General features: G+C 41.7%; 1 long non-coding RNA gene across 1 annotated transcript; it reads right to left on the bottom strand.

Moving 5' to 3' along the window:
* Positions 1–446: 446 nt before the first annotated feature.
* On the bottom strand, positions 447–7,031 carry LOC149125413 (uncharacterized). Its single transcript, XR_016210455.1, has 2 exons — positions 6,831–7,031; positions 447–1,123 (listed from the first exon to the last, which is right to left on the bottom strand). It is a non-coding gene; the product is annotated as an uncharacterized LOC149125413 (long non-coding RNA).
* Between the last annotated feature and the right edge of the window lie 3,534 nt (positions 7,032–10,565).

Raw genomic sequence — 10,565 nt, 5'->3', positions numbered from 1 at the left:
ACGCTTTCCTTTCCCCTCACCCAGGCATGTGGTAGAGAGGACAACCAAATCTTTTTTTTTTTTAAATTTGACATATAGAGTTAGATAGCGAGAGAGAGAGAGAGACAGAAAGAAAGGTCTTCCTTCTGTTGGTTCACCCCCCCAAATAGCTGCAATGGCCAGCACGCTGCGCTGATCCAAAGCCAGGAGCCAGGTGCTTCCTCCTGGTCCCCCATGCGGGTGCAGGGCCCAAGCACTTGGGCCATCCTCCACTGCCTTTCTGGGCCACAGCAGAGAGCTGGCCTGGAAGAGGCGCAACCGGGACAGAATCCGGCACCCATATGGGATGCCAGCACCACAGGCAGAGGATTAACCAAGTGAGCCATGGTGCCAGCCCAAGGGCAACCAAATCTTCAAAGAGCATTCAAAGAGAAATATTGATAGATTAGCTCATGGTATTTCTTCATTTTTCTTAAAGATTTATTTATTTATTTGAAAGGCAGAGGTACAGAGAGAGAGGGAAGGAGAGACAGACAGAGAGGTCTTCCATCTGCTGGTTCACTCCCCAGAATGGCTGCAACAGCCATGGCTGAGCCAGACTGAAGCCAGGCGCCAGGAACTTCTTCCAGGTCTCCTACATGGGTGCAGGGGCCCAAGCACCTGGGCCATCTTTGCTGCTTTCCCAGGCACATTAGCAGAGAGCTGGATCAGAAATGGAGCAGCTGGGACTTGAACTGGCACCCATATAGAGTGCCGGTGCTGCAGGCTGTGGCTTTAACCTGCTACACCACATCACTGGCCCCAGGTCATGGTATTTCTTAAATGCAAGAAATAAGGCTCTGTTCTCCCCCGTTGATAAATTCTCTCTGCACCAACAGCTTTTGAACAGGCACAGTGTCATCTCAGCCTCCTGTATGAAGAGTTGACCGCGAAGCTACCCACAAAGCAAAGTGTGTTCCTGCAGAAGCTCTCATGGCCATTGTCCTTGATGATGCCTAAGTGTACAAGAAGAGCTTGCAGAACAATCAATGTGGACATTTAGTCTTGGTGATGCTTGCCTGGTGGTGCTGGTCCCACGTTTTTCTTCTGAGAAATTGGAAAGCTTTCCTGTTGCTGTTTAATAAAGTTGATGTTGATTTTCTGGCTTAAAAAAAAGGAGTTGGACAAGAGTTAGAAAATTGAAGCATGAAAAATTTTACTGTCATATTTTTGAAAAACATTTCCAGTATCATTTTCTGTAAATTGATATATCTGATCAACACAATTCTAGACAATAATATACAATTATTATGTATGTCCTTTCATGAATGTAGAAAGATGACCATAATATACTTTTTTCTTAAAAAGACTGCAAATCAGTCCAGATGGTTCCATCTATATATGTATGCATGCTTGTGTAGGAAGGTACTTGAAAATGTTTGCAGAAAATGCAACTAATGGATAAGTTTATACTGGTGTGAAAATTTCATGCCAAAGAGTTTTCAGAAAGTTCATGAAAATGCATATTATAAAAATTATCCCTGGATTTCAAAAAAATTTTGTATTAAAGTAAACTTATGTTTTAACCCATTTTTCCATGAATGCTCTGGAAGTAGCACTTTGTATATATGTCTATGTACAGGGAGAAGTCTAGAAAGAATTTTGCCAAAATGATAATGATCACTTCTGAATGGTAAGATTTTAGAGGGTTTTTGCTTTCTTCTATATGCCTTTGTGTCATGTTTGATTTTTCTATAATGAGCTTGCATAAATCTAAATTTTCTTGCTAGAATCTACAGATTTTCCAAAGACACCAGAAAGATGGAAATTATGCTCAAACTCTCTTTCTTGGATGCCTTTGGTTGCCATTATCCTCCTCAGCGAGGACGTGGAGTATGGTGGTTCTTACCTACAGCCTTTCTATGGCTAGAGTCCCTCCTTGCCCACACACCCCAGAGGAATCCCTTGAATCTGCTAATATCCATCTCATTTGGGTTCTACTGATTATAAGGTCAGAACCAATTTCAACTTGCTGACACTCACAAAGCCACACTATTCAGATAGCATCTTACTCATTGATGTCTTCTGGAAGTTCTATCATGTTACAAGATCAGGTGACATTTCCTGTCTGGGGCAACCACAGGGCTCTCTGGTCAACCTTTATGCTACTAGGCCCACTCTTGCCCTGGCTTCCTCCCTTGCTGCATGAGTGTTTTCAGCCTTCTCCATAGCACCTTCATTTGTGTCCTTGAAAGCATGGAAGTTGGTACATTGCATTCGAATGCAGCAAAGAAAGAGGGACTGCTCAGCTCTGGGAAGTAGAAAGAGAAGATTCTGCATATCAAGGTCCTCTCTCAAGTTCCCAAGTCCCTGTCAAACATGACTGCAAATTAACATATTTCAGGGGGCCGGTGCTGTGGCGTTGAGGGTTAAGCCTCTGGTTGAGGTCCCAGCATCCCACATGGGGCCTGGTTCAAGATTTGGCTGCTCCACTTCCAATCCAGCTCCCTGCTAATGGGCTGTGAAAGCAGTGAAGAATGGCTGAAGTCCTTGGACCCCTGCATCCATGTGGGAAACCCTGACGAGGCTCCTGGCTCCTGGCTTCGGATCAGCCCAGCTCTAACCAATGTGGCCATTTGGGAGTGAACCAGTGGATGGAAGACTTCTCTGTCTCTCCCTCCCTCTATCTGTAACTCTACCTCTCAAATAAATAGACAAAATTTAAAAAAAAATTAATATTTTCAGTGAAACTGGAGATGGTAAAGGCAGTGAACATAATAACAGTTGGGCCTGGTGCAAATTATTGGATAAGATTCTAAGTTTCTTTCGTCACAGAATAAACTAACACCACCCATTGCAGAGAGCTTTGCAAAGAATCAATGAGATAGTGCATGTAACACACTTCATACAAGGTATAGTTCAAAAGCAGCCACTTGGGCTAAAGGCATTAATAGGTGTCTAGTCCAATTTCTGGTTTATAGGAGAGTGTTAGTATTGAGTAAGCAGAAGTGAATGACATGTAGTGATTTTTGTGATAGCATAATTTTACCTGGATTGATGGTGGGCAATAGCCACTGGGCTATTTTACCTGAAACTTAACCCTGAAGATGCCCCAAATATTGTCTGCCTTTCAACGGTAGGGAATAGGCTGAGATCTGGTCATGAGCAAGTGTCTCAGAACTATTTATCCTTGCTCTTCTCTCTTCAATTTTATTCAGCATTAATCTGTGAGTTTTTAATAAAATATTTATTTATTTGTTGAAAGGCAGGGAGACAGATGAGAAAGAGAGGAACAGAGAGAGATCTCTCAGGCTATTTCATTCCCCAAATGTCCCCAACAGCTGAGGCTGGGCCAGGCAAAGTTTGGAGCTCAGGATTCAATCCAGGTCTTCCAATGTCAATTAAATTTCATTTAAGGCATGATATAGGGTTCAGCAAATTATTTTTTAAATTTTTAGTTATTTATTCGAGAGGTAGAGTTATAGACAGTGAGAGGGAAAGGCAGACAGAGGTCTTCCATCTGCTGGTTCACTTCCCAAATAGCCACATTGGCCAGAGCTGGGCTGATTTGAAGCCAGGAGCCAGGAGCTTCTTCCAGGTCCCCCAGGCAGTGAAGGGGTCCAAGAGCTTGGGCCATCTTCCACTGCTTTCCCAGGCCACAGCGGAGAGCTGGATCATAAGAGGAGCAGCTGGGACTAGAACTGGTGCCCATATGGGGTGCCAGCATTGCAGGCAGAGTGTTAATCTATTGAGCCACAGTGCTAGCCCCCAGGGTTCAGCAAATTTTCTATCAAATATTCAGCTGGCTGTTTTATTGCTATTAATTGAGCCTTTGTCTTTTCCTTACTAATCTGAAATTCCTCCTTTATTCTATGTTCAATTACTTATGAAACTGGTTGTGTTTTAAGAGATATTATGCCCTGTTGTTTTGTTAGTACCAAACTTGTAATTATTGTAGCTTTCCAATAAGCTTTTGTATTTGATAACTTAGCCTGTATTTTTCCCAGACTTTGCATAACTTTACCAGTATGCTTTAATTTTACTTCTGACAATTTTTATACTTACTTTGTCAAATTTCGCCTCTAAAATTATGTTGATCTTTAAATCAATAATAATGATGAAGGATGTGAATAGGCAATTCCCCAGAGATAAAATACTAATAGCTAATAAAGATATAAAAACAGGTCAATCTCAGTTGTAATCCAGAAAATGCAGATTAAGTGAGGAGCTTGTTCTCTGATCAAATTGACAAAAATAAAAATTCTTGAAAGACTGCTAGTAAAAGTGTGAAGAAATGAGTTTGCTTTACTTTCATTTTTTTATTGTAATAAATAAATCTCAATGTTAAAAATTCAAAGTGTCCAAAAAATATACACAGTCCCTCTCACTGCCAGTTCTCCCTTTTAAGGGAAATGTTTTCAGTTTCCTGTGTATCCTTCCAAATATTTTATGCATATAAGCAGCCTATATTTTCATTCCTTCCTCTCCTCCCCAAATTTTTTAGATAAATGACTCACAATAAATGGAAATACAAGAAGCATACAGTATGTGTAGTTTTGATGTATGTATACCTATACATATATGTGTGGAATCATCAATTAATCAGGATAGTAAATACAGTTAACACTCCATAAGTTTCCTTATGTACCTTGGAAATTTCCTTAACCAAGGACATCAAAGATTTCTAAATTGAAAATCACAAAACATTAAAGAAAGAAATAGAAGACATCAAAAGTGGAAAAATCTCCCATGTTCATGGATGGCAAGAATCAATATCACCAAAATGCCCATACTAGCAAAAGCAATGTATAAATTCAATGTAATATCAATCAAAATACCAACAACATTCTTCTCATATCTAGAAAAAATGATGCTAAAATTCATATGGAAACACAAGAGACCCAGAATAACTACAGCAATCTTATACAACAAAAGCAAAGCTGGAGGCATCACAATACCAGATCTCAAGACATACTAGAGGGCATATATAATCAAACTAGACTGGTACTAGTACAGAAACAGGTCGACAGACCAATAGAACAGAATAGAAACTCCAGAAATCAATCCATGCATTTACAACCAATTTATCTTTGACAAAGGAGCAAAAATCAACCCCTGGAGCAAGGACAGTCTCTTCAACAAATGGAGCTGGGAAAACTAGATCTCTGCATGCAGAAGCATTAAACAAGACCCTTACCTTACACCTCACACAAAAATCCACTCAAAATGGATCAAAGACCTAAATCTTTGACCTGATATCATCAAATTATTGAGAACATGGGGGAAAGCCTAAAAGTCTTTGGCATAGGCAAAGATTGCTTGGTAAAGACCCCAGAAGCACTGGCAATCAAAGCCAAAATTGAAAATGGGATTACATCAAACTGAGAAGTTTCTGCACTGCAAAAGAAACACTCAGCAAAGTGACGAAGCAATCTACAGAATGGGAGAAAATATTTGCAAACTATGCAACTGATAAAGTATTAATTTCCAGAATATATAAAGAGTTCAAGAAACTTAACAACAACAACAGCAACAAAATCCAAGTTAAGAAATGGGTAAGGGACTTAAACAGGCATTTTTCAAGGAAAGAAATTCAAATGGCCAATAGACACATGAAAAAAATTCTCAGGTTCTTTAGCCATCAGGGAAATGCAAATCAAAACCACAGTGAAGTTTTACCTCACCCCCGTTAGAATGGATCTCATACAAAAATCAACAAACAACAAATGCTGGTGAGGAAGTGGGGAAAAGGGTACCTTAATTCACTGTTGGTGGGAATGTAAACTGGTTCAGCCACTGTGGAAGACAATATGGAGATACCTCAGAAAGCTGACTATAGACCTACCACATGACTCAGCCATCACTCCTGAGAATTTAATAAAAGGAAATGAAATCAGCATATGAAAGAGTTATCTGTAACCCCGTATTCATTGCAGCTCAATTCACAATAACATCAATCCAGATGTCCATCAACTGAAGAATGGATAAAAAATTATGATATATATATATACACATATATGCTATGGAATATTATACAGTGATAAAACAAAAAATGCAGTCCTGTCATTTGCAACAAAATGGATGCAACTGGAAACCATTATACTTAGTGAAATAAGCCAGTCCCCCAAAAAGACAAATACTATGTTTTCTCTGATCTGTGGTAACTAATAGAGTTCCTAAAAGGTAATCTATAGGAATGAAATTGGGCTGGCGCCGTGGCTCACTAGGCTAATCCTCCACCTGTGGTGCCGGCATCCTGGGTTCTAGTCCCTGTTGCTCCTCTTCCAGTCCAGCTCTCTGCTGTGGCCTGGGAGGGCAGCGGAGGATGGCCCTAGTGCTTGGGTTCCTGCACCCGCATGGGAGACCGGGAGGAAGTACCCAGCTCCTGGTTCGGATCGGTGCTGCGCCGGCCGTGGTGGCCATTAGGGGAGTGAACCAATGAAAGGAAGACCTTTCTCTCTGTTTCTCTCTCACTGTCTAACTCTGCCTGGCAAAAAAAATTTTTTAAAAAGGAATGAAATTTATACTTTATGAAGTGATGATTTTGAACAGCCCTTGTCTTGACTGTTGAGGAATAATGCTTTTTGTTTGTTTTGTGTTTTTTCTACGTTTTTCTTCATATTATTTGTTGATCCTTCTACTTAGTATAGGGTTAATCTTATGAGTATAAAGTTAACTGAAAGTATGTTTTTACAAAAAATAAGAATGGGAATGGGAGAGGGAGGAGAAAGAAGGGTGGGAGTATGGGGGGGAGGGGGTGGAAAAAGTCACTATGCTCCTTAACTTATATATATGAAATGCATGAAGTTTGTATTCCTCAAATAATTTTTAAAAAGATTTTATTTATTCATTTGAGATGTAGGGTTACTTACAGAGAGAGGGAGAAACAGAGAAAGGACTTCCATCAACTGGTTCACTCCCCAAATGGCAGCAACAGCAAGAGCTGGGCTGATCTGAAGCAAGGATCCAGGATCCAGGAGCTCCTGCCGGGTCTTTTACACAGGTGTAGGGATTTCAAGCACTTGGGCCTATTTCCACTGCTTTTCCAGGTCATCAGCAGCCTGCTGGATCAGAAGAGCAGCACCTGGGACATGAATCAGCACCCATATGGGATACTGGCGATGCAGACAGAGGCTTAGCCTACTAGGCCACAGCACCAGCCCCTGATTTCTTTTTCTTGCCTAATGGCTCTGGCTAAAACTATATGGGTGTCAGTTCATGTCATGGCAGCTCCACTTTTTTTTTAAGATTTATTTATTTGAGAGACAGAGTTATAAAGAGAGGAAGTGACAGAGAAAGAGGTCTTCTATCCTCTGGTTCACTCCCTAAATGGCCACAACAGCCAGAACTGGGCCAATTCTAAGCCAGGAGCCAAGAACTTCCTGCATGGGTGCAGGGGCCTAAGGACTTGGGCCATCCTCTGCTGCTTTCCTATGCTACTAGTAGGGAGACGGATCAGAAGTGGAACAGCCAGGTCTCGAACCCACGCTAATGGGATGTGGATGCTTAACCTTGTACGCCACAGTGCCAGCCACAGTGCTGGCTCCTGCTCCACTTCTGATCCAGTTCCCTGGTAATGGCCTGGGAAAAGCAGCAGAAGATGCCATCAACTGGGAAGCGAAACAGTGGATGGAAGAATCTCTCTCTCTTTCTCTCTCTCTCTCTCTCTCTCTCTCCATCTCTGTAACTCTTTCAAATAAATTTTTAAAAAAACTTTAATTCAGTGGCATATCTACACAATGGAATATGTTTCAATCATAAAAAAGAAGAAAATCCTGTCATTTGCAACAGCATCGATGAACCTAGTAGGCATTATGCTAAGTGAAATAAGCCAGGCACAGAAAGAGATATTGCATGATCTCATGTATACGTAGTAAATAAAAAAGTTGATCTCCTGGAAGCAAGAAGTATGATGTGGTTACTGGGGCCTGGGATGGTAGTGGAGAGGGTTCTGGGGAGAGGCCAGTCAAAGGATGCAAAGATTCAAAAAGAATAACTTCAAGAAATCTATTGTATAGCATGGTGACTGTAGTTACTAACTTACTGTAGTTTTGAAAAAATGCTGAGAGAGCACGTGAAGTGTTATCACAAAAATAATTACTGTGTGAGGTGGTTCATGGGCAAACCCGCTAGATTTACTCATTCCATAATGTGAATGTATTTCAAAACATCATGTTCTGCACAGTAAATACAAAGAATTCATCTGCCAATCCAAAAAATAAAAGCAAACAGATAATACAGACCTGCTAAATACTAGTTAGAAATACATATGAGACTATTTCCTAAAATAGCATTTTTTCTTTTTAAAAAAGGTGATTGAAAAATCTGGGAAGAAGTTTTTAAATGTATTTTTACAAATTTATTCATTTATTTGTTTGAGAGAAAGAGTGCTAGCTCCCATCTGCTGGTTACCTCCTCAAATGCCTGAAACATCAGACATATTTTACAAAACTGAAATCTAGTAGAAAATCAGGCGGTCGTTACATGAATGAGATCCAAACTCTGCCCAGCTAACAAGGCTCTTCGAGCGTTGGTCTTTTTTTTTTTTTTTTTTAACCTCTTGGGAATCGTTCCCTGCCACTCTTCTTTGCACATGTAAAATCCAGCCATGTGGAACCACCTGCACTTCCTGAAAGAGAACACGCTCTTTCGGATGACCATACTTTTTATGTTTCTACCATATATCTGTCCTTGTCTCTATCCATATATTATTTCCACTCCATGGAATGTCAGCCCCCTGTAACTAACTAATAGACACATTCTTCAAAATCAAACTTAAGTGTTCTCTCCCCCATGGAGCTTTTCTTGATCTCTTGGACAAGTTTGATTGATAAGTCATTTGTGTCATAACAGTATTCTTCAATTATTGCAGTTACCTCTCTATTTCTGCGATTCTTTTGCCTTTTGGTCTCCACAATAAGACAGCAAGCACCTTGAGGGCAGGGACTGTGTTTTCTGTCTTTTTCTACAGCCTCATAGAGTTTCTAACTCATACCAGATAGTCATAAACACCTCTTGAATGAATGAAGGGTGTCCTCGGCACCATTTTGTTCTGCCTTCCACATTGAAGTTCAACTTGCTGAGTCTCACTAATCCTAGCCAGACTCTCCTTTGCTGTCTTCAAAGTGCTCGGATTCTGTTATGGCCATGTTCAGGTGTAAGACCTGCATTGGGCCTTATGCCTGGAAACAGTCATCTCTCTAGTAAGTTAACTCACCAGGTGAAGCTATGCACTTCTATGTGCTGATAGTAAAGGATTGGGCGCCCTCTGCCAGATACATGCTCGTTATTTCTCTCATCATGAGCTTTAGTGATAGTACTTCCGCCATTTCATCCACTCTCTGGTTGGATCTGAGTATCTCTCTCTCTCTCTTTTTTTTTTTTTCTTTTTTTTTTTCTTTTTTTTTTTTTCTTTTTTTTTATTTATTTATTTTTTTTTTGACAGGCAGAGTGGACAGTGAGAGAGAGAGAGACAGAGAGAAAGGTCTTCCTTTGCCGTTGGTTCACCCTCCAATGGCCGCCGCGGCCGGCGCGCTGTGGCCGGCGCACCGCGCTAATCCGATGGCAGGAGCCAGGTGCTTCTCCTGGTCGCCCATGGGGTGCAGGGCCCAAGCACTTGGGCCATCCTCCACTGCACTCCCTGGCCACAGCAGAGAGCTGGCCTGGAAGAGGGGCAGCCGGGACAGAATCCGGCGCCCCTTCCGGGACTAGAACCCGGTGTGCCGGCACCGCAAGGCGGAGGATTAGCCTAGTGAGCCATGGCGCCGGCCCGGATCTGAGTATCTTTAATAGGCATCGGGAACCAACTGCAAGGGCAGATTTGGGGCCATCACTGGATTATTGGAATAGCCCCCAGTAGTCTCCCTCTTTGCTCCTTTTCACTATATTCTCAACCTATCCTCCAAAATGATTTAAAAGTTTAGTCATGTCTTGTCTTTGCTCAAAGCCCTGCAAATGCTTTCTCCTTTGACTCACAGTAAAAGGCAAAGACGCTCTGGGCTCTGAAAGCCTGCATGCGATGTTGCTCGCCCCTCTCCTCTCTGGCCTCTTCTCTTCCCACTCTGCTGCTTGCTAGTTGTGCCTCAGCCACGCTGGCCTCTGAGTCATTCTTGAGAACATCACTTACTCTTCTCACTCGCCTTCTCATTGCCAGACTGCTCCTTCTTCAGATGCGACGGCTACTTCTCTCACCTCTTTCAAGTCCTTGTTCAAAGACCATTTTCTCAAGGAGGCCTACCCTGACTAGTCTTTGTAGAACTGTGGTTTCCCTCTATTCCACCCTCAGGCAGTTATGATTCCCCTCACTCGGAATCTATTCTATGGGCACCCCGTAACTATCTGTGGGATGAATGAATGATCTGGCAGCTCTAAACATGTAGGTGGTCTGCCTGAATACACAGTGGGTGTGCATTTGTGGATGGCAAGGACAGAGTACATTCCTGATACCTGAAATATAGCTGTTCAGCAGTGCTAAACACAGGCACAAGCACATTTTGTAATCCTACCTGTTAACAATAAAGATCCTTGAATTGATAAGGCACGTTCTATCAAATCACTTACATATTTCTACACCTGGTAACATGTCACAATTCAGCTTCTGTTGCCAA

The sequence above is a fragment of the Oryctolagus cuniculus genome, chromosome 7 (genome assembly GCF_051225735.1).
Source record: "Oryctolagus cuniculus isolate XC-2025 breed Fujian yellow rabbit chromosome 7, ASM5122573v1, whole genome shotgun sequence".
Taxonomy (NCBI): Eukaryota; Metazoa; Chordata; class Mammalia; order Lagomorpha; family Leporidae; genus Oryctolagus; species Oryctolagus cuniculus.
The sequence above is the reverse complement of the archived record's forward strand: the minus strand, read 5'-3'. Positions and strand labels throughout refer to the sequence as shown.